This window comes from Podarcis melisellensis (assembly GCF_964234715.1).
Source record: "Podarcis melisellensis genome assembly, chromosome: 8".
Classification (NCBI taxonomy): domain Eukaryota; kingdom Metazoa; phylum Chordata; class Lepidosauria; order Squamata; family Lacertidae; genus Podarcis; species Podarcis melisellensis.
In genome coordinates, this window is record NC_138540.1 from 43,897,371 (window position 1) to 43,919,235 (window position 21,865).

The following is a 21,865-nucleotide window of genomic DNA, read 5'->3' on the forward strand; positions in this document are numbered from 1 at the left end:
CCTTGAAGATGTCTTGTATTTTTGCTCAATGACATTTCTTTCTTTCCCTTTAAGCATAGTTTTAAAAATTCCAAGCATCCAAAATTAATTGCAGAATATGCCACATTTGACCATGAAAATGACCATTTGAACATGTGTTGTACACTCCTCACCACCAAGTATACAAACAGAGGTTCAAAGATGTCTGGGATAGCTCAGTTGGTAAAGCATGAGATTCTTAATCTCAGGGTTGTGGGTTTGAGTCCGTTAGGTAAAAGATTCCCGCATTGCTGCATTGTTGGACTAGTTTACTTTCATGGTCCCTTCCAACCTTACACTTCTATGATTCTATGAAAGTGACACACTGACACATGTGCAGCCCAATCCTATGCATATTTACATAGAAGAAAGTTTCATCATTTGCCTTGTTGGTTTACCATGAACAAGCCTTTCTTGTCTGTTTGTCTCCTCCCTTCTAGAATGTGGAAGAAACAGACCACTCTCATATCCAAACCAAGGGTTGTGGGTTTATCTTCCAGCAAGTTATGATCTGCAACCAAGGTTTAATTTTGGCATACTGATTATGATTTGTTAGAAGCAAAAAAACAACAACTATGGTGTTTGAACATAATGCTAAGTTAGAGGTCTTGGTGTGTTTCTTTCATGTGCTAGCAGGGAGGAAACAAAGAAACCAGAAATCAATCATGGTTTACCATGAAATGCACACTGGGCCACTTGGTGCAATGGGGCTTACTCCCAAATAACTGCATATGCCTTAAAATAACATGATAGCAATAAAATTGTCATGGTACACACACATTCTAAGCCTAACAATAAGGTTCTAGTAGTCATTGCATGAAGAAAGTAAATGTTATCATTCTCACATTAAAAGGAAGTTAATTATATTCATACTCAATTACTGGTAGCATTTTGACATACTTGAATCCAAACTACATTTTCAGTGCTACACAATTTTGATAGGGCAACACTAACATTTCTTGACATTTTAATTTTTGCTGAGCCACCAAGGTACAATGCTTTGACTGTTTGTTCATTTCATTTCACATATATATTTATTTATACATTCATTATGACTTGTGATATTCAAGTTTGTGTGAATAATACCAGGGAAAGATACTATTCTAAAAATCAATATGCTGAAAGTGCTGTTTTAGGGCTGCTGTAGTTGTTTGTTGTTTTTCTGAGTTATTCCTATTGACCTGAGTTCAAAAACAAGGTATTGATTTATAAAGTACCTTCAGTAAATAAATGCACATTCTTTCAGCTAACCCTAGTAACTAGTCACATACTGAACAGGGCTTCAGCTCAGCTTACTGGTTGTGTTCAGAGTCCACTCTAAAAGCCACCAGACTCTGGGAAATAAAGGATAACCAAGAGAGAGTATGATAACAGTGAAGTAATAGTTTTGGGGCACCAGTATTTTTGGTCTATAAGAGGTGTGTGAGGGATTGTAAAACACCATTAGTAACAGATAGTGACTGACATTGGCCATAGGTAATATAATGATGCCTTCAGACAACTAAACAGCCTGTATTTATTTCTCAGTTTAGCTGCTGGTCACTAGAAAGTATGGAACCCCCCACCCCACCCCACCCCGTCTAGGCATCTTCTTTCTCTTTGGTACCACACCATTTCTTCAAGTCTTCAGGTCAAATTCCTGTTAAGCCTAATGCTTCAGGACTGCAGCAGCCATGCTATTTATCAGTCATGGATTATATAGTCCACATCAGGCCTACAAGATGTCAAGCCTTCTCTCAGTCATTCTTCTGTGACTTAGGAGTAAAAATAGGTGATAGTACTTCATATGGGAACATGAATGGCTCTTCTGGTAACATATTCTGCCCCCTACCTCATATTTTGTACAATTTTATATTATTGCACATTAATGTTTGGTGTCCATTTGTGGATTATGACTAGATGCACTCACACTGACCAGCAGGGTGTGCTCTCAGAGCAAAGCCAGCTATTCCTTGGCTCCAGATTAAATGAAGCAGACCCTCTGAAATTTCAGTGCCCTCCAAAGGGTAGGTGGAATGCTTTCAAATTCCCTCCTAAAATAGCTCACTAAATGGCAATAATATATAACAAGTAATTCCAACAAATTTATTTATTTACAGTATGAACAGGCTGCCCTAAAACAAAGTCTCACAACAAGAAATAATACCATTAAAAATTCAGTAACAATGGGGAAAAACAGCAAAAATTTTGAAATGTGTTTTCCCCCTCAAAGGTAAATTATTTGTCAGAGACTACAGACTTGTTTAGATGGTATGCCTCATTATATGTAGTATACTGCCCTCCCTAATCCCCAATGAGAAAATCTGAATTAATAAAATGCTACTCAGCTGAGTGGCTCAGCTTATTTCCACATATTTCCAAATCAAGACGTTTCAAAATCCAGTAACTGATATAGAGAAAGCTTCAAATATCCCCTAAAACGAATTTTATCTTTATTTTATCCACATCAATTACTTTTTTGAAATCCATTTGCATTTGAACAATGTTCCAGAGTGCTTGGTGCTACTGCGGTGTCCAACCAGACATTTGTTGATTTGGTGAGGTATACAAATAACAATAATTAAATAAATATATATGAACATTGGCTTGACAAGTTGTCTCAAATCTCCATTTCCAACTAGCTTTCAGATGCTCTCTCTTCTGCTTTAAAAGTTTCAGTTTTGCATTATTATTAAGTAATTAATCACCTTAAACAGTGAGGTCCCAAGCAATATAAATACAACCATAACCTAAAGATAATCACACACTAAAACATTTTTAACTCCCCTGCACACCACTGTACAAAATGAAGGAAGGAGCTATGAGGAAGCCTTCCCCAGGCTAATCTCCACTTCCAACACTACCAGGTTTCTTGTTGCTTTCTTTTTGGCTCCCTCTCTAAATCCCCAGCAGATGCAAATATCCACTCTCACTGCATATTGTGCTGCTTCATAAATCCAAGCCTTCACAAGCAGTTGCCACTAGCCTTTTTGTTCACTCAGGGAATTGTGCTTGTTCCAGCTCTGTGCTGAGCAGGACCTGACTTGCCAGCTACACTGGATGTGTCTATCAGGGTATTAGGGCAACCACTGTGCACCTATGGCAAGAAGGTGCTCTGCCAGATTCCACACACACCCTTGTTTAGATTGGGTGAATCTAATTAGATAAGCCATCCAAGAACAGAACTATCACACTTGTGTTCAAATGCCACATCCTACTTTGTGGTGCTCCAGGAACAGTTTGTCAGGGCACCTGGCCTCCTCATGCTGGGTCTACATCAAATGTCCCTATATTATGCACTATCTCCCTCAAGCCCTCATGTGCACTGATGCTGGGGAAGGAAGAAAATAATGAAATGAGACTTTGCTTCGGTTTCATAGGTAATACTGTAGCCATCCACCTCTCTCCCCCGAGGTGTAAGTGGGTCCAGCAGCCCTTGGCTAGATGAGTCCTATCGATCTAAGAGGCTCTGTGTCATTTCCAGGGGATTTGCTAAAGAAGCTACTTATGTCCCTTTTTCATTTTCACCAACTCATTACCAGCTGCTTCTGCCTTGTGTATTTCAGCAACACCTGCAGGAATGAAGCCTGCTCCCAGTCCTTTTTATCCAATTTTGATTCAGATACCCTTAATTAAAAGCAAGACAACAGTTCGCTTGACAATTGGCTGGGAAAGCTGGAGTCAGCTCACACTGGCATATGAGACTGGGGAAGAGGAGTCTTTCTTTCTTTCTTTCTTTCTTTCTTTCTTTCTTTCTTTCTTTCTTTCTTTCTTTCTTTCTTTCTTTCCCCTGCTCCCAGGTTCCCAGTTCCAGATTAAGCAACTGATCCCTGGCTTAACTTTTAAATTAAGACTATTGTAAATTTTGGAACTTGAGAAGAGAGAGGACCCCCATGAACCTTTCAAATATCAAGTACCTCTTGATATTGGTTACTTTCCAAAGGTAGCTGCTAGGTTACAATGTGCTATGGGAATGCAAAGGGCCCACTATGTCCACCATGTAGGATTTCAGTCAATACACATAATATTATCAAACTTTGACAGGATTAAAGATTGCTTCTTTTTCAGCCTGAAAATACAGCAGTTTCAGCCAGGCACAGAAGATGCCACCTTGTCTTCCTTAAGGAAGACAGGAAACCTAAGTACTGGATGGAAAACTGAAAAGCCCTTTTCAGTAGCTTCCCTGGCAGTGAGCATACCTTTCCATCAAGTACTTTCCAAATGGCTAGTTTTAAACAGTTTACAAGAGCTGCTCAGATGGATGTTATTGGCATCTTTTCTTTTTCTGGTAACTTTTCTTGATGCAGCAAAAATTTCACCTGGATTTCTAGCTGCTTTACCTTGTCTAAAAGGTAGAAATGAAATGCCATTTTGTACAGTTTACAGGTCAAAACTACTAACAGAGAACAATTGTCAAGATTTTCCACATTTCTAGGAAGTTCCCGAGAAAAGACAGGTTCTCTCTTTACACACATGCAACATAGCTGAACACAGCTGAGGAAATATGAGTGGCTCTGACAAGAAAAAAGTGTGTGATTCAGTTTAAGCAACACTTCAAAATACGCATAAATACTGAATTAATACACTGCTGGTGAGGTTTGATCTAAGACTGCAATTTGCATTGGACAGCCTGCCTGCGTGTAATGCCTTCATAAGAGTTTTATCTGAGAGAAGGGCACAAAAGCACCTTATCACCACTCCAAATGCAGGCTTTTGCCCTTCCTTGCTTGCTTGGTGTTTGTAGAGACATTTGAAGAAGTCTTAAAGTTCTGTTGGTTATAATGTGGTTTCCATTAATTAATTTTAATGAAAGATTATTCAATACCATTTTCATTTATTTATCATCTTCATTTATACTCCATAGAAATAGGTTCATTCAGGGTGTAAAGAGACTTATGTTTATTAACAGAGGCATGGCAGGCAGAAATTCAACAAATGAAGCATAGTGATGCACGGTAGAGGAATACACACTTCACCTCTAGAATGTCTGACTAACATGCAACTATAGCGTCCTTGTCAGGAGGAGAGGTGACCATCCCAAAGGCTTTTGCAAGTTAAATTTTAAACTCATAATATAAAACTACGAATCCAAGTAGTCACATACACACCCACATCAAATTCCTGCAAGCAGCTGAATATATTTATTTACTCATATATTTAAAATGTTTCCATTCTGCCCTTCAATCATATATTTGTAGGGCAAATTAAAATAGCTTGTAAATCACAATAAAACAGTAATAACTGTAAAAGGTGGTACTAAAAATAACCAGACCAGAAATAAAAATATATCAAAGGTTAAAAACCTGTGAAAATAAGAATGCCTTTGCCTAGTGCATTAAAGCACAGATGTCAAGTTAGTCTGCATGAGGAGAGAATTTCACAAGCATGGTGCCACAACCCAAAAGGCCCTCTTGCCCATAGCCACCTTCCGCACTTGAGGCAAGTTTTAGCATATGTAAAGCTGATAAAGAGGAAGACGTAACATTGACGTCCATGTCCGAGGCCAGTCCGACAAGAAGCTAGCAAAGCTATCTGGCACAATGTGTTTCTAACACTTGATCCCAGTTAGTAGCTGACAGTAGCTGTGTTTTGAACTAACCGCAGTTTCCAGACAGTCTTCAAAGGCACCCCATACTCACTGCAGTAGTCTTAACTGGAAGTTACCAGAACATGGGTATCTGTAGCCAAGCTCTTTCTCTCCAGGATCACAGCTCATGTATCAGCCTTGGCTGGTAAAAGGCCCTCTTGTGCCACTTAGATCTCTAGCAACAGAGCTGGAGCAATCCCTAACTGCAAATCTAATCCTTTAGCGGGAGCGATCTGGAACCTAATTCAGGACAGGTTGGATATAATACCACTTCCATGGACAGTACCCACCACCAGTACTTCCATCTCATAAAGACTAAGTTTCCTGGTCCATTGCTGCCTTGAGGCAATGAGTCAGCATTTCTATTGCTTCATCTGAATCTGATATAAAGGAGAGCTAGAGCTGAAGGTCATCTCTAGTTATGACTGAGGGCTCGTCCACACCTCCACTTGTTTTGCTGCTTTCTCCCAGGAAAACCTGCTGTTTACTGATGAATCAGAACAAATGTCAATAGGTTTTTCTGTGGATTGACATTTGTTCTGATTCAGTGGTATACTGTGGGTTTTTCCAGGGAAAGCAGCAGGACAAATGAAAAACCACTTTTACCTGTGCCTAGAAAGCACAGGATAAGTGGAAAACATCTCAGACTCAGCAGCAAAACTGTGGAGATGCCTCGAGTGTCAAAACTGCAGATAATCTCACTCAAAAAATTCCTGTAGATGTTAAAACCTTCTGGGTTCCCATGGAATAGACGTCATGGAGTTAAGCAGAACTCACTCAGCACTATGAAACAGAGTGAGCCCTCCAGATAAGAGTAGAACCATTGAAGCACCATGCCCCAACTCCCAAACCAGAAACCCTATCTGGAAGGATACTTAGCTGAATCCACAGAGAGAGCCTGGAGCAGGGGTGACCAAGCAGCCATGGGTGCCATGGCACTTGTAAATATCTTCATTGGTGCTCCCAGGCAGGAACCCTGTATTCTGGCTTTCATTTTTTAGCAAATAAGTCTCTAGCCCTCCTAGAGAGAGGAAAAAGTTATGAAGCACAATGTGCAGGTACTCTTCTAAGCAGTTCCTGTGAAATGAACTTGGCTGACTGCTTCAGTGATTTTAGTTTATGCATGAAGTCAGAGGTGTGATTCATAAATAAGTTGTTTAGACACCAGGTAACAGGAATCCCTGGGGTCCTAAAGAACTACTGCTTTCCCCTCCACTTTAGTACTTCTGTCTTTTCTACTCCTTGCATTCACCCATTTGCTGCTCTATTTGTTTTGATTTGCTGTTTGCCAGTCACATTATCTCCTCATACACCCCTAAAATTGAGGAGCTAGTAGATGACATTCAGCCTCAGGCTTCCCACTAACCTGGGCCAGTATGGTTCAACTACTACTATGGTGAGGTTTAAAATGTATTTTGTGTGTATTTTCCATGTATTTTTATTCTTTTTCATTCCTTAAAAACTCAGACTTGCCAACCAGCATTAAGTATGTATTTTTATTTGTGACTATATATGAAATATGGCTGGCTATAGTAATTCAAAATTATTCCTCAATTCATCTATCTTTTAATTTCCAGCTCTACAACAATACCCCAGCAAGAAACAAAGTTACAACCAGTGCCTGTAAAAGAAGGTTTCCCACCAAAAATATTCAGATAACAATAAATAAATAAATAAATAAATAAATAAATAAATAGTTTTTTATGCGTTTAAACCATTTAATGTTATCATCTCTTTTCTTTTTCTCCTGTTTTGGAATTGGCAGCCATTTTGTGTAACACTTCTGGCAGGAGCCATTTTCTTACTGGTGCTATTTTCTGAGTGGTACCTTCTCAAAACTCCAGATGTGCCCCTAGACCCCAAAATGTTGGTGATCATTGGATTGAAGAATAAGTAGGGTCACATTCCCCTGTCCTTCTCCCGTTACAGGCTATCTGTCCAAGCAACAAGATAGTTTCTGTGCCAAAATGAAGCCTGAAACAATACCAAAATTTAGCACTAAATGGGGGACCATTTCCAAAAAAAGAGAATGACAATTTCAGGAGGTGGAGTGTCAAACCAGTTTGTGGGAGGGAGCTGCTTATTTTACTAGTAGCAACAGCAATCTCTGCAGTGATGACTCTTTTTTCCCTTCTAAGTGACACTGCCTGCCACCACAGGTTTTTAATGAAAGTGGCTGCAGCTAGAGCTCTTGGTCCAGCCACTATCATGTTTTCCCACTCTCTACATATTAGCCATTTGAAACCCTGGTTTGGCTCTGAGTGGGAGAAAGAGAAGAAGAAGCTTGCCTCTGCTGCTCCCCTTGTAGGCACAACATTTAAAAGCAAAAAAATAGCCATCACCATGGGCACTACTGTCACCAGGATAAGCAGCTCCCAACCACTTAAATGGCAAACTGATTAATGCTCCCCTCAGGTTCCCACTTGTAAAAAGGTAAAGGATCCCTGGATGGTTAAGTCCAGTCAAAGGCAACTATGGCGTGTGGTGCTCATCTTGGTTTCAGGCTGAGGGAGCTGGCGCTTGTCCAAAGACAGCTTCCTGAGTCATGCAGCCAGCATGACTGCACCACTACTGGCACACGGAGGACCGTGACAGGTGCCAGAGCACACAGAAACACCATTTCCCTTCTCGCTGCAGCAGTACCTATTTAACTACTTGCACTGGTATGCTTTCGAACTGCTAGGTTGGCAGGAGCCGAGACAGAGCAATGGGAGCTCACCCCATCACACAGATTCAAACTGCTAACCTTCCAATCAGCAAGCCCAAGAGGCTCGGTGGTTTAGACCACAGTGCCACCCGTGCCCCTGGATCCAAAAGACACTATGGTGGCAAAGTACTATTATTTGCTGCCATTATCATTACTGAGAGTGAACTCAATAATGAGCTTTTTCTGAGTTTAGTTGGATCCACATCTAAATGTCTGCCACTTGTGTTTTTGCAATCTCCCAGTCTGCTTTATTGCCTCTAGCTTTGAGAACAGGCTACTCAAACAGGTCCACCACCCTAGTAGAGGGCAATGGCTGAAGAAGTCATCAAGCATCTCATACTGGGGAATCTAATATGACAGTTGACCATCACAGTATGAAAACAAGTGTTCACTCACTTCCCAAAGGAAAGACTTCTACTGCTGGGTAAATACATCTGCAGATAGGAGGGAATTAGGGGAGTGACTGACAGCAAGCTATCCCACCACACCATGCTGCTCCAATGGCAGCAGAGGTGGTAGAAGCCAAAGCACTACCAGGTGGTGCCCCAGGCTGGCTGGTGCTGCCCCTCATTACACACTATTAGGAAACACACAACATCCAACTATAAGCATGGGGGTCCAACTGGACAAGAAATCAGAGATCTGTGAGACATCTCTTTAAATTTCTTTAAGAACAAGCCATGGGGAGTGCCTAAAGCACTCTCCTCCCACACCTATGGCATTTTCCTGGTGTAAATGGCCACCTCAAGCTGCAACTTGTTTCATTACAGAAAAACATTTGAGCCTAGAAATTAATTTCCAAAGAACTTTGAGGATATTAGCAGTGATGAGAATTATAAGAAATAATTATTTAAATTTAAGATAAGCCCAGAAATGAGACAACACACATTGTGAAATGCTCTGATACCTGAGCTGATATTGGTCTGGCAAAACTGAGCTATAAATAAAGTACAGTTTCATCATGTTGGCAGTTGTGCTCTCAAACTTCAAAGCTACTCGAGTCAGCCCAGCCATTTTCTGCATCTAACATGATCAGGTGGGTGACACCTCTATTGCCAAGTTCTTGAGCAGGAGCACAGGTTCCTAGAAGGGAAAAGCTGAAGCACAGGGTGGGATACTGTAATGTTAAGAGTGAACTGCACATTCACTTTCCTAAAGCCTTTGGGCTGCACTTGTGCAGACAGAATATTCCAGCAATTCAAATGATTTCTTCAGCACTATGAGCAGCACAAAAATGTTGCTTCCACAAGACTCTCATGAGGGTTTTATAAACTTAATTAATAGATGATAGATATTTGCAGCTTTAATTCCAGTTCAACTAAAGCCTTTTTTCTGGGAAATTCCAAGTCTCAGCCAACATCAATGAAGTTAGAGCTTTTCTGGGCAGCCTGAGGGCAGCCAGGTACTAGCAGGTGTCTGCTGCTTGAAAATCAATTAACACCGACCCTGCATTCTGGCCACTAAAACTGCTTTGCTGCTGCATGTGACTAAATGCTGTTTTAGATTCTGAAAATGGAAATATTCCCACAAACAGAATTTCTTCAAAAAATGATGTTGGTTGCGCCAAAGGGGAGGGAGGGGTAAGAGGGTTCCTGGATCACTATAGCATGGGTTTGCCAGGAAAAGAACTCCTGGTGCAAAGTCCACAGAACTTCTCAGGACAGAAATGTCATTTATCACCTATATTTAAAGTTGAATTTGCTGATATTTTATGGTATTCGATATTATTTCTATTAACATTTTATGCTGAAATTACAGAATGATTCGTGAGTACTGAATTTTTGATTGCTTTTACACTTGCTGGGACACTATTAAAGTTGATTTACGTTAATAGCACTGTAAGAAGATATTAACAATGAAATTTCCAAAAGCACTTAGCATCCCATAATTGGAGTTAAATGACAAAAAGAGAGAGGATAATAAAGCAAGGGGAGAGAAAAGAAGAGAGGGAGATTTTTGACAATATTCCCTCAGCTACCCTCTGTTTGCCATTACACCATACAAGCTTGTTCCATGAAAGAATAAAACTACCAGTCAAGAAAGGGAATCCTGCTTAGCTGACTGAGAAATGTGGTGCAAAGGTGAAGGACTCAACAATAAAGTAAAACTTAAGAGACAGAACTTTCTGATTGTTTCTTTTTCTGACAAGTAAACACTCCTTTCTGTGTTTACTGTTTATGGCAATCAGAGATTCTGGTGAAGGAGATACAGTGATATGTGTCAATAAAAATTCATATTGACAGAAGCCCAATTACAAGAAAAGGCCTTTGCCAAAATGAACTAGTCTGCATTGCAAAAAGTGTCAAACCAAAGATAGCCATGATTGCTTCTCTGGTTTTATTCCTATGAGCTGATCTGCACATCACATAACACTGGAAACTTGGGTGGAAGTCATCCCAATCTCTGCACCAAGTACAAGAACCGCTACATGCTAGCAGAGGCAGGGGGCATGATTACTGACCCTTTGACCCTAAAGGAAGGAGCAGTGAAGGGTCCCCATGCAAATCCGGCACAGTTGGTCTTCTAGGTGAGGGTCAATCCTTCTCTGCAGTCATAATTGTTCCTTGTTCAGACTTTCATGCAAGGAAAACCTATCATATTTCCCCTCATCTTTAATTGTGGTATTACTGCCCATTAGGGGTGCATGGGGTGTTAGGGGAGGGATAGCGCATCTGGTGAGGGACACATCATGCTCCTTCCGGGGAAGTCTGTCCACCTTTGGTCTCCACTCCTGCACTCTTACCTGTGGCTACTGAAGCTGTCAACATGCAACAGTGGCCACACTCCAGGAACAGTTTCGACTGGCTGGCTAAACCAGGTGAGGGTAACTGATGGGTCTCAAACCCTTGATGAGTTAGGGACTTCTGCTGCATGAGAATACAGACTGGTAGATTGAGACCAATAGTGGGTCCAATGGTCAAGGAAGCAGTTTCTGCACATGATGGAGAGGGAAGTGTGGGGCAAATGGGGCTTGTCAACCTGGGAAGGTAGCCCATTTAGGAGAAGGAAAACCCTGATCCTAAACCTTCACTGCCCTGGGGGGGGGATGTTTGGGAGAAGAAAAGGCTAAGGATTAAACCCTAAGAGTGAAGCCACTAAGATGGCTGGAGGGTGCCTTGTACACCTCCTTCTGACAACTCCTGTAGTGAAGCTGGTGCCAAACATATTGCTCTGCTTTCCATTGGACCACATCAATAAGGCCGAGAAGGGGGGGTGTTGTCATCAAGGCAGCCCAGGACCTTCATACTTCTGCCCCAGGGAGGTCACTTTGGTTTGACTTCACCCCCGAAGGTGCACTCCATTGTCTCTTGAGACAGACGGGTGCCAACAACTGCCCATTAGCTAAGTTCAAGGCGTTTAGAGAAGTTTCTAATGTTTTATGTTTTATCGTGTTTTTACTATTCCGCTGGGAGTTGCCCAGAGTGGCTGGGAAAACCCAGTCAGATGGGCAGGGTATAAATAATAAAATTGATTGATTGAGTGAGTGAGTGAGTGAGTGAGTGAGTGAGTGAGTGCTGGTTTTGGTGTATAAAGCCCTAAGCAGCTTGAGACCAGGATAACTGAGAGATCGTCTTATATACCCAGCTGATCATGTGCACTGCCAGTGAGGGCCTTTTGTAGATACCATCTTATCAGGAGGTCTCTTCCACATAATGTAGTGTTATGGCACCTCCCCTTTGAAATTCCCTCCCCTTGAATATTAGACAGGCACTGTCTCTGTAGTCTTTTCAGCACCTACTGAGAATACCTTCCTCTTTCAACAAACCCTTTAAGCAGAAATCTTTCCTATTTGGCAACTGCAGTGTAATTGTTTTTAATATGTTGTTATTTTTTGTTGTTGTTGTTTGTAACCCTGGGAGGAACAGTGGAATAGAAATGTAATAAATAAATAAAATATTCATAAGCACCTTCTTTGGCAACCCTGCTTGGGAGGCCAAGAACTGGAATTAACACATGTCACAGGGCAGATGTGGTGGCAGCAGAATTAATAACTGGGTTTGAGCAGTTGTGATGAGCAGGGGCATCTCATCCCCCTGTGATATCAATGTCTCTGCTAGTTGGATTGTGTGAGCTTAGCAGAAGCCAGAGAGAAGTTTGCTTTTTTAAAAAAACACCAAAAAAACAGCCTTTCTCCTACTGGTGACAGCTGATGCTTTAGGGGTAGGCTATGTACAAACAGTAGATTTCACAGATGCAAGAGTATTGGAAAATTAGCACAGCCACAACTCAGCTTGGTGGGATACACACACTCAAGTTCTATGTCCCACCACTGCCTCTGGGAAAACCAGGTTTTCATTGATGAGGATGCCTATAATTATTGAGTTCTCCTGAACAGTTAAGTCCAGTCAAAGGCGACTATGGGGTTGCAGCGCTCATCTCACTTTCAGGCTGAGGGATCCAGCATTTGTCCACAGACAGCTTTCAGGGTCCTGTGGCAAGCATGACTTAACTGCTACTGGTGCAACGGAACATGGTGACAGAAACCAAAGTGCACTGAAACGCCATTTACCTTCCGGCCACAACAGTACCTCTTTATCTACTTGTACTGGCGTGCTTTCAAATTGCTAGGTTGGCAGGAGCTGGGACAGAGCAACAGGAGCTCACCCTGCTGTGGGGATTTGAACTGCCAACCTTCTGATCGGCAAGCCCAAAACAAGTGCGCTCCCTGTGGCATATAAGAATTGTCCCTAGGTAACCAGACAGACAGGTTTGAAAAGCAGAAGGAACTCACTTGTTTTTCCATGAACCTGTAGAAGGATGTGTGGCTGCCCAAGAGCATATTACACAGAGCTGGACCATTTACTAGAAGGGAAGGAAGAAGGGTTGTATCCAAGTTTAGTCATGCTCAAGCAGAACTATTGAAATTAATGGACATTACTAACATAGGCTCATTAATTTCAATGAGTCAACTCTAAATAGAACTTAGCTGGATACAAACCATACTGTGCAGGTAAGGTAGTAGCAGATAGCTGTTTACATTGACCTTCTGCCCCCAGATTCTGGGCCATGGAAATGCTCTAGGCAGTGTGGGACAGACATGTTACCTCTGCTATCCATTTTGCACACTTTTGCCAGCTTCCTGGTTAGCATGTTAAGGCACATTTCGGCTGAAGAATGGGTGGGGGAGAAGCAGATGTGGCTTGGGACCCCAGAATGGTTCTCCTATTACTGGAAGCCGCTGCTGCAAACTGACTGTCGTCCCCCACAAACCTCCCTGTCCCCTGTTCCTGATTTTCTTTCCAGGAATTTACAAACATTTTCCACAGATCAATATTGGTATTGATTATTCATTGTGAGTGAATCATGTGTCTTTGGTGATCCAGCCTGGCAGAGTAAGCAGCTAAAGGCTGCTGCAGTAAAAAAGAAAGAAGGAAAGAAAGAACAACAACATACATACATACATACATACATACATACATACATACAAACAAAAAAAACCAACAACCCAGAAGGCAAGAGGGAGCCAGCTCTTGCTGGGCTTGCTGCTGACAGCAATGCACTGACAGAAGGGGAGGAAGAAAGGAAGGAAAATGCAAAGGCAAGTAAAAGCATGGAGAGGAGGGGGCAGCAGAAAGAAAGATGACAAAGTCTCAACTGGCAAGTGTGTTCCTTCCAGGGCACCTTGGGAGACATGCAGTCCAGCCATCGCCATTCCATGCACAGATGCAGTGGACCTTTTGATCAGGGAATAAGAAGTGACTCATGTTTCTGGTATCTGCTACGTAACAATATTGGGGGAATTCCTTGGCTCACTGACAGCAAAGGAGGAAAGCCGAATCAATGAGGTAACAGTAGATTGCTTTCTACTGCCTTCCTAGGAATACACAGTCATCCTGGGTGTCTTTAGCATCTCACCGCTTCTGAACATTTAAATGGATCAACATCATTTACAAAGTGAGTAAATACAAAGCCTTTCATAATTTGCTTGCCAGCTAATGCAAAACTGTATTTTTTAGACTTGGAGAAAATCAGATTGTTGTGGCATTTGGTGTACATATACATGTGGAGAACAGCCGAGGGGGGTGGGGAGCAGCTAATTGCTGGTTATGTTTTAAAAGGGATTATGAAAAGACAGAGAAACGATCACAGGAAAACAGTCTGGATCACAGCCAAAATCAAAGATGAGCAAGGCTGGAGTGCCTGAGACGGCACCAGCTGTTTCTGACAGCTCTTGGATGGGGTTTCTTGGTATTTCCTATGGATGGCAAATCCCCTGGAACCAAGGAGATTTCTAGAAAGGAGCATGGTGTCAAGAACTGGAGCTGGGAGAAGATGGCTAAATAATGATTAACTGGAGGTTGCCGAAAACCCTTTTTGGAGCCTCAAGCAAATTCAGAGAGCAAGAGAGCACAAAAGATAAGAGTCTTTAAAATTAACCATTCAACAACAGAAGTAGACATTTTTCCATCTCCTGAAGACACCATGACTTTTCAATACAGGAAGGCTGGATTAGTTAACTTCACTTTTGATAAGGGATCTAGGAAGCCTAGACATACTTTCTGTACCAGCTGGACTGAAATGTATAAATTATTCCTGGAATCAAAGGGGGGGGGGAAATACTCCAAATGCCTCCCCAAGCACGGAGCTGCAATACTGTTGTTCTGCATACACACAGAAAAAATAAGCTTTCTGATGGAATGTGAACTGGCTATCTTCATTCCAGTCTCTGTTCAACATGGCCATTTCAGAGCAGGACAAAGTAAGTCTCTTCTTCAAGGTCTTAGTCTCTCTTCATCATGGCTGTATTTTATCCCATCAAACTCTGTGGTGGCTCAGAAGAAGAAACAGTGTTGTCTATGCAAGCAGGAATCTTTGGGGGCATGGGTGAGAGTTAAGGCGGCAGCAGCATCAACTAATACAATAGACCTTTGAACATTTCATTCTTGAACCATCTTCCAAAAGCTGTATATGTGGCATTGTGTATGAAAAGAAAGAGAGCACAAGATAAGCAAAAAGCAGGCAAGTAAAATGCTTGGGCATTTCCGTAGTCATTATCAGCATAACTAGTCTGGTTGTAAGCTCCATGCTGTGGAGTGCCTGCACAGACCTGATTGGCATGTTAAACCGAGAGTGCTTCAGTAGCATACTAACCGAGTTATGATAAACCCAGGCAATCAGCAAGTGGTAATCTTCCCTGCTCTAATGTGTCAGAGGCAGACTCACAGCTACCGGTACTTTGTTCCTTTGTTAGCCTCTTCTGCATTGAGATTTTTGCTTTCCTGATTTTTAAAAAAGACTGGAAGAGAAGGTTGTACAGTGGTACCTCGGGTTACAAACACTTTGGGTTACAAACTCTGCTAACCTGGAAGTAGTTAGCTTGGGTTACGAACTTTGCCCCAGTATGAGAACGGAAATCGCGCGGCGATGGTGCGGCGGCAGCAGGAGGCCCCCATTAGCAAAAGTGCACCTCATGTTAAGAACAGTTTCAGGTTAAGAACGGACCTCCAGAACAAATTAAGTTTGTAACCCGAGGTACCACTGTACTTCCAATAGCTATAATGAAAACAAACAAGCTCTCAGAACAGGTGGAGCAGACAAAGCATGGCAACAATATCCAACCTTTGCAGTGTTGGAAGTCAAGCCAAAGTTTGTTCATTTGTTTTATGTCCCACCTTCCCCCTAGTACAGGACCCAAGGTGGTTCACAACATGAATTTGAACAAATACAACGAAAACCACACTAATCAATATATATATATATTACAAAGTTAGTCTATTAAAACATCAGTGAATCCAAACACTTAAAAACATTTTAAAATGTAACAGCAAAAAACAAATAAACAAAACCATACAACACTCTGCCACAACAGCCAGTTAGTAGAAAAAATCCTCTCTAAACAGAAAAGTCTTTACCGGCCGGCAACAGGAAAGCAGAGAGGTGGCCAGCCTAATCTCCCATGGAAGTGAGTTCCACAGTTTAGGAGCAGCCATTGAAAAGGTCCTCTCTTGTATCTTCACCAAATGTGCCCATGAAGGTGGCGGGACCAAGAAAAACCTCAGAAAATCTCAAAGCTTAGGCAAGCTCATATAGGGAGAAACAGTCCTTCAGATAACATGGACCCAAGCTGTATAGGGGTTTGTAGGTCATAACCAGCACTTCTAATTGTCCCAGAAACAGACCATTAGCCAGTGAAGCTGTTGTAACAAGGAGATTTTGTTCTCCTTGTAACTGGCTTTAATCAGCAATGAGGTCATAGCATCTTGGACCCACTAAAGTTTCTGAACCCTTTCCAAAGGCAGCCCCACATACAGCACACTATAGTATAGATGTCATCTTCTCCCTTTTCTTGCGAGGAATCCTATTTGGAATAAGGAAATTTCCCTTAAAAATAGGGAAATGTTGACAACTATGCACTATAGTGATATATATAGTGTGTAACTAAAACAGATATCACTGTCCCCAGATCAGACATCTCCAGGAACAGACAGCCAACACACTAATTATAAATGTGCAAAAGTTAAGCACTTTTCTGTTCATTTCAATGCAAGAACTTATATCTCTCATTAAAGTCAATTAAACTTAGAAGTGCTTGACTTCAGCTGAATTGTAATGCCATTTTTTCACAGAATAAGATCAAACATATTTACTTATTTATTTGTTAAATTGGTATCCTGTATTTCCACCAATTGCTGCTTAAGGTGACCTACATAGTCCATCATCAATGGCCAGAAGTCAGCTGGTATAGGAATATATGACTTGACAGAAACAGAGAATATGCACTGTTAGATAAATCTACTTTCCACAATTGGTCAACACAAAATTTATAAATGATCCCTCTAAAATGATTTCTTTATAGCATAGTTGTGAAAAGAATGACATTAAATATGCACCAAAGCCAAGACTGCATCTCATTTATCTCAACTGCAGTATGGACACTGGTATGGATTCACTGAGTGTTGTTGGATGTGCATTTAGCACACCAAAAGCCACATCTTTTTATTTGCTTTTTCTTCTGTCTTTCATTACTTTGACGTATCACGCAGTTGAATTTGGTTTCATGAAAATCTGAATATTTATGACTGGATGAGACAATTATTTGCATTGGTTAGGAGAGTTGAAATGTTTGCCCATCTGGTTTTCAACATTCTTCTGCCATTAGTAATCACAGTTAATGATCTTCATTTTGAAATCTGAAAGGGCAATTGCATCCTGTTGATCCTGTTAGATCACGATGTGTTTGTAATTTGTCTGGGGGAACTAGTATGAGTTGGAGGAGCTATTCTAGCACACTACCACACATTTCTGTCAGGAAAATCAAATAGGATTATGTTGAATAACTGTTCATCTCCTCCCATTCCCATCCAAGTGTTTCTACCTGGTCCCCCCCACCCTGTTCCATACAAGAAGAAGAAGAAGAAGAAGAAGAGTTTTGGATTTGATATCCCGCTTTATCACTACCCGAAGGAGTCTCAAAGCAGCTAACATTCTCCTTTCCCTTCCTCCTTCCTCCCCCACAACAAACACTCTGTGAGGTGAGTGGGGCTGAGAGACTACAGAGAAGTGTGACTAGCCCAAGGTCACCCAACAGCTGCATGTGGAGTGGAGACACGAACCCAGTTCCCCAGATTACGAGTCTACCGCTCCTAACCACTACACCACACTGGCTTTCACCACACAAGGGACTAGATAATAATAATAATAATAATAATAATAATAATAATAATAATAATAATAATAATAATAATAATTTATTATTTATACCCCGCCCATCTGGCTGAGTTTTCCCAGCCACTCTGGGCGGCTCCCAATCAGTGTTAAAAACAGTACAGCATTACATATTAAAAACTTCCCTGAACAGGGCTGCCTTAAGATGTTTTCTGAATGTCAGGTAATTCTTTATCTCTTTGACATCTGATGGGAGGGCGTTCCACAGGGCGGGCGCCACTACCGAGAAGGCCCTCTGTCTGGTTCCCTGTAGCCTCACTTCTCGCAATGACGGAACCGCCAGAAGGCCCTCGGCGCTGGATCTCAGTGTCCGGGCTGAACGATGGGGGTGGAGACGCTCCTTCAGGTATACAGGACCGAGGCCGTTTAGGGCTTTAAAGGTCAGCACCAACACTTTGAATCGTGCTCGGAAACGTACTGGGAGCCAGTGCAGATCTCTCAGAACCGGTGTTATGTGGTCCCGGCGGCCACTCCCAGTCACCAGTCTAGCTGCCGCATTCTGGATTAATTGCAGTTTCCGGGTCACCTTCAAAGGTAGCCCCACGTAGAGCGTGTTGCAGTAGTCCAAGCGTGAGATAACTAGAGCATGCACCACTCTGGCGAGACAGTCCGTGGGGAGGTAGGGTCTTAGCCTGCGTACCAGGTGGAGCTGGTAGACAGCTGCCCTGGACACAGAGTTAACCTGCGCCTCCATGGACAGCTGTGAGTCCAAAATGACTCCCAGGCTGCGCACCTGGTCCTTCAGGGGCACAGTTACCCCATTCAGGACCAGGGAATCCTCCACACCTGCCCGCCTCCTGTCCCCCAAAAACAGTACTTCTGTCTTGTCAGGATTCAACCTCAATCTGTTAGCCACCATCCAACCTCCAACCGCCTCCAGGCACTCACACAGGACCTTCACCGCCTTCACTGGTTCTGATTTAAAGGAGAGGTAGAGCTGGGTGTCATCTGCATACTGATGAACACCCAGTCCAAACCCCCTGATGATCTCTCCCAGCGGCTTCATATAGATATTAAAAAGCATGGGGGAGAGGACAGAACCCTGAGGCACCCCACAAGTGAGAGCCCAGGGGTCTGAACACTCACCCTCCACCACCACTTTCTGGACACGGCCCAGGAGGAAGGAGCGGAACCACTGTATGACAGTGCCCCCAGCTCCCAGCCCCTCTAGACGGTCCAGAAGGATGTTATGGTCGATGGTGTCAAAGGCCGCTGAGAGATCCAGCAGAACTAGGAAACAGCTCTCACCTTTGTCCCTAGCCCGCCGGAGATCATCAACCAGCGCGACCGGCAGTTTCAGTCCCATGGTGAGGCCTGAATCCCGATTGGAAGGGATCCAACCTTGGATGAAACCTTGGAGAAATTCTGGAGTGCAGTGTCACTTATTTATGTAATCACATCAAGTGCTACATGTTTTTCATCTCACTCAGGCTATGCAGTACTGCTGCCTCCCCAGTTTGGTCATGATGGATATCAGATGCAAGATACTTGGAGTTGAACCCAGACAAGCTTGAAGTTGTGATGGTTGGCATAAATCTTGTGACTTGGAAGGGAATAGTCTTAAGAACGCTTGTGCTCCTACTCACCACATTCTAAAAACAAACATTATTTTCAAAAACTGTCAACTGTAATTTGTCCTATAATCATTTAAAAAAGAGGTTTGTTCCCTTCATCAACAATAGTTTGATTTCCTTTGTTTCAAACTAGCATCTTCTATGTACCATTTCCCACAATTTCTGAACTAATCTAATCTAAATGGGATTTTTGTGATCTGCTATTCAGCTTTGAAGCAATCCCATTTTTGCTCCATTCACCCTGCACACCCAACATAGATGGCTTTAAGCCCTTCTGTTTCACAGCCTTGAATGCTTCTGAAACTGAAACTGTATCTAGGAGTCCAGGATTCAACAGCTACCAGATGTTTGTTTCAGAAATTACTCTGTCTTCTAAGAAGGCTACACATTTTGCCTTTGCTTAGCACCATGAACATTCCAGAGGCCAAAGAAGCCTGTGCTTGAAAACCACATAGATGTTCCTCCTGTGCAAGTCAATACATTTATGAAGGTAGCAATCCAAAATAGAATTTTTAGAATGCTTAGGCAGCAGTCTTTTGCACACTTACTTGTAAGGCCAAATGATCTCAGTGAGACTTACTTTCAAGTATATATGCACAGGATTACAGTTAGTGTACATAAATCTTACCTCAACAAGCCATTGAGACAAAGCTGTGGCAACAGCATGGCACTGCTCAGTTGAGGAGAGGAACTCTTCTTACCCCTTATTGAAGGTGGTGGAAGTTCTTCCCTTTCATCACCTGTACAAATAAAAAGGAGATCAGTGACATTATTCTGAATAATTGGCATTTGCCATGAATTAGCATTACCCTGATATCCCTTGGTGCTAGTGTCGGTCATCTTCCACCCTGAATACTCCTTGACCTTCACTTGGGTGGTTTTCTTTAGTCTTTCTGTTTTTCTTTATTTGGTTTTTCCAGCATCTGCCTAAGAGGCAGTGCTTTTTTTCTTCCTAAAAAAAAATGTTTAGGGGTACTCTCATTTTCCTACTCATATTGAAATACTGCCCCTCAATGAGGCCAAACTTTGATTCACAAAATATTTAGGGGTATGCGTACCCCTGCGTACCCCCAGAAAAAAGCACTGCTGAGAGGTATTAATATTAACAAAAATAGCTTCCAGATGGGTAGATGTAGCCTGTAGCCTTAGCAGGAAAATCAACAAAAAGTATTGTGGCACCTCAAAATCAGACATATTTTATTATAGTATAATAATATAATTTGTTAGGTTTTTAAAGTTTATTTTTATTAGTTTTCAAGAATCACAATTTAATAATATATCCAACTAAAGGCAGGGCATAGAAAAACTAAGCATATTCAATAATAACACCCAATCTAAGATCATGATATTCATATTTCTCTAGATGGAGTAGGAAGAGATAACTAAGCCTGAAACCAAACTTGTTAGTTTTCAAGGTGTCACAAGATTCTTCATCAATTTTACAAAAACAGCTTTTCTTTTTTCTGATTTTGAACACATAACTACTTAATTTGTAATCCTTTCCAGTAGTTTCTTTTTAAATCTCCCTTCCTTTCATATTATGTGCACTGCAGCAAAGTTATCCATGTATAGCAGGTATAATACATCTGGCTATATGGAAATTCAATATTTTTTTTTTCTTCCAAAATTAAGCAGATCCTCCAAATGCAAATAACAGCTAGATTATCACAAGAGACAGAAGTGTACATGCACTACAAACAGGTCAGGGTATGACATACGAAGTCCACAATGGGCTAAGGACAATATTTTAACATCAAAATGTTAAAGATGTTAACAGTGATTCAGGGGTTTAAGAAGACCCAAAGACTGTGTACTGGCATAGCAATTGGCAGTGGATTATTACTTCCAGTTGTCAGTTACTACAGTATTCCTCTGAATATCAGTTGCTGGGAATCACAGATGGGGAGACCGCTGATAACCTCAGGTTCTGCTTGCAGGCTTCCCACAGGTATCTGGTTGGCCAGTGTGAAGAAGGATGCTTGACTTGATAGCACTTTGGCCCAGTCTAGCAGGGTTCCTCCTATGTTCTTATGCCTTGGGGCTATAAAGCTGAAGAGAGGTGCACTCAAATGTCTGCCACCAGCCAGGAAACCAAGGACAGTTAGGGAGTTGCCTCACAAGAAGAACATCATGGCAAGGGGTAGATCAGCAAGATCCTATTTATCAACCAGTGACAGAGCAGCTGATCCGGTAACTGCTTTCACCTTCTAATTATTTAATATTTTTACAGTGATTAGGAAAATTTTAAATGTTTTATAAGTATTATTTGCATTTCTCCCCTTGTATCTCATTATGATCCTGTTACTTTTCTCTGTGCTGGCTACCTATCACCTG

General features: G+C 41.9%; 1 protein-coding gene across 14 annotated transcripts in view; it reads right to left on the reverse strand.

The window, feature by feature from the left end:
* The window catches only part of ZFHX3 (zinc finger homeobox 3), a 384,144-nt gene that overhangs the window by 218,687 nt on the left and 143,592 nt on the right, over positions 1-21,865 (reverse strand). For 10 of the 14 annotated variants that reach the window (XM_081923280.1, XM_081923279.1, XM_081923276.1 and 7 more), the window contains 2 exons: positions 20,160-20,271; positions 13,024-13,094 (listed from right to left, as the gene is read on the reverse strand). The gene's annotated coding sequence lies outside the window, so the exon portion shown is untranslated. The remainder of the gene's footprint in view (positions 1-13,023; positions 13,095-20,159; positions 20,272-21,865) is intronic. The other 4 variants (XM_081923266.1, XM_081923281.1, XM_081923265.1 and 1 more) reach the window with 1 other exon arrangement.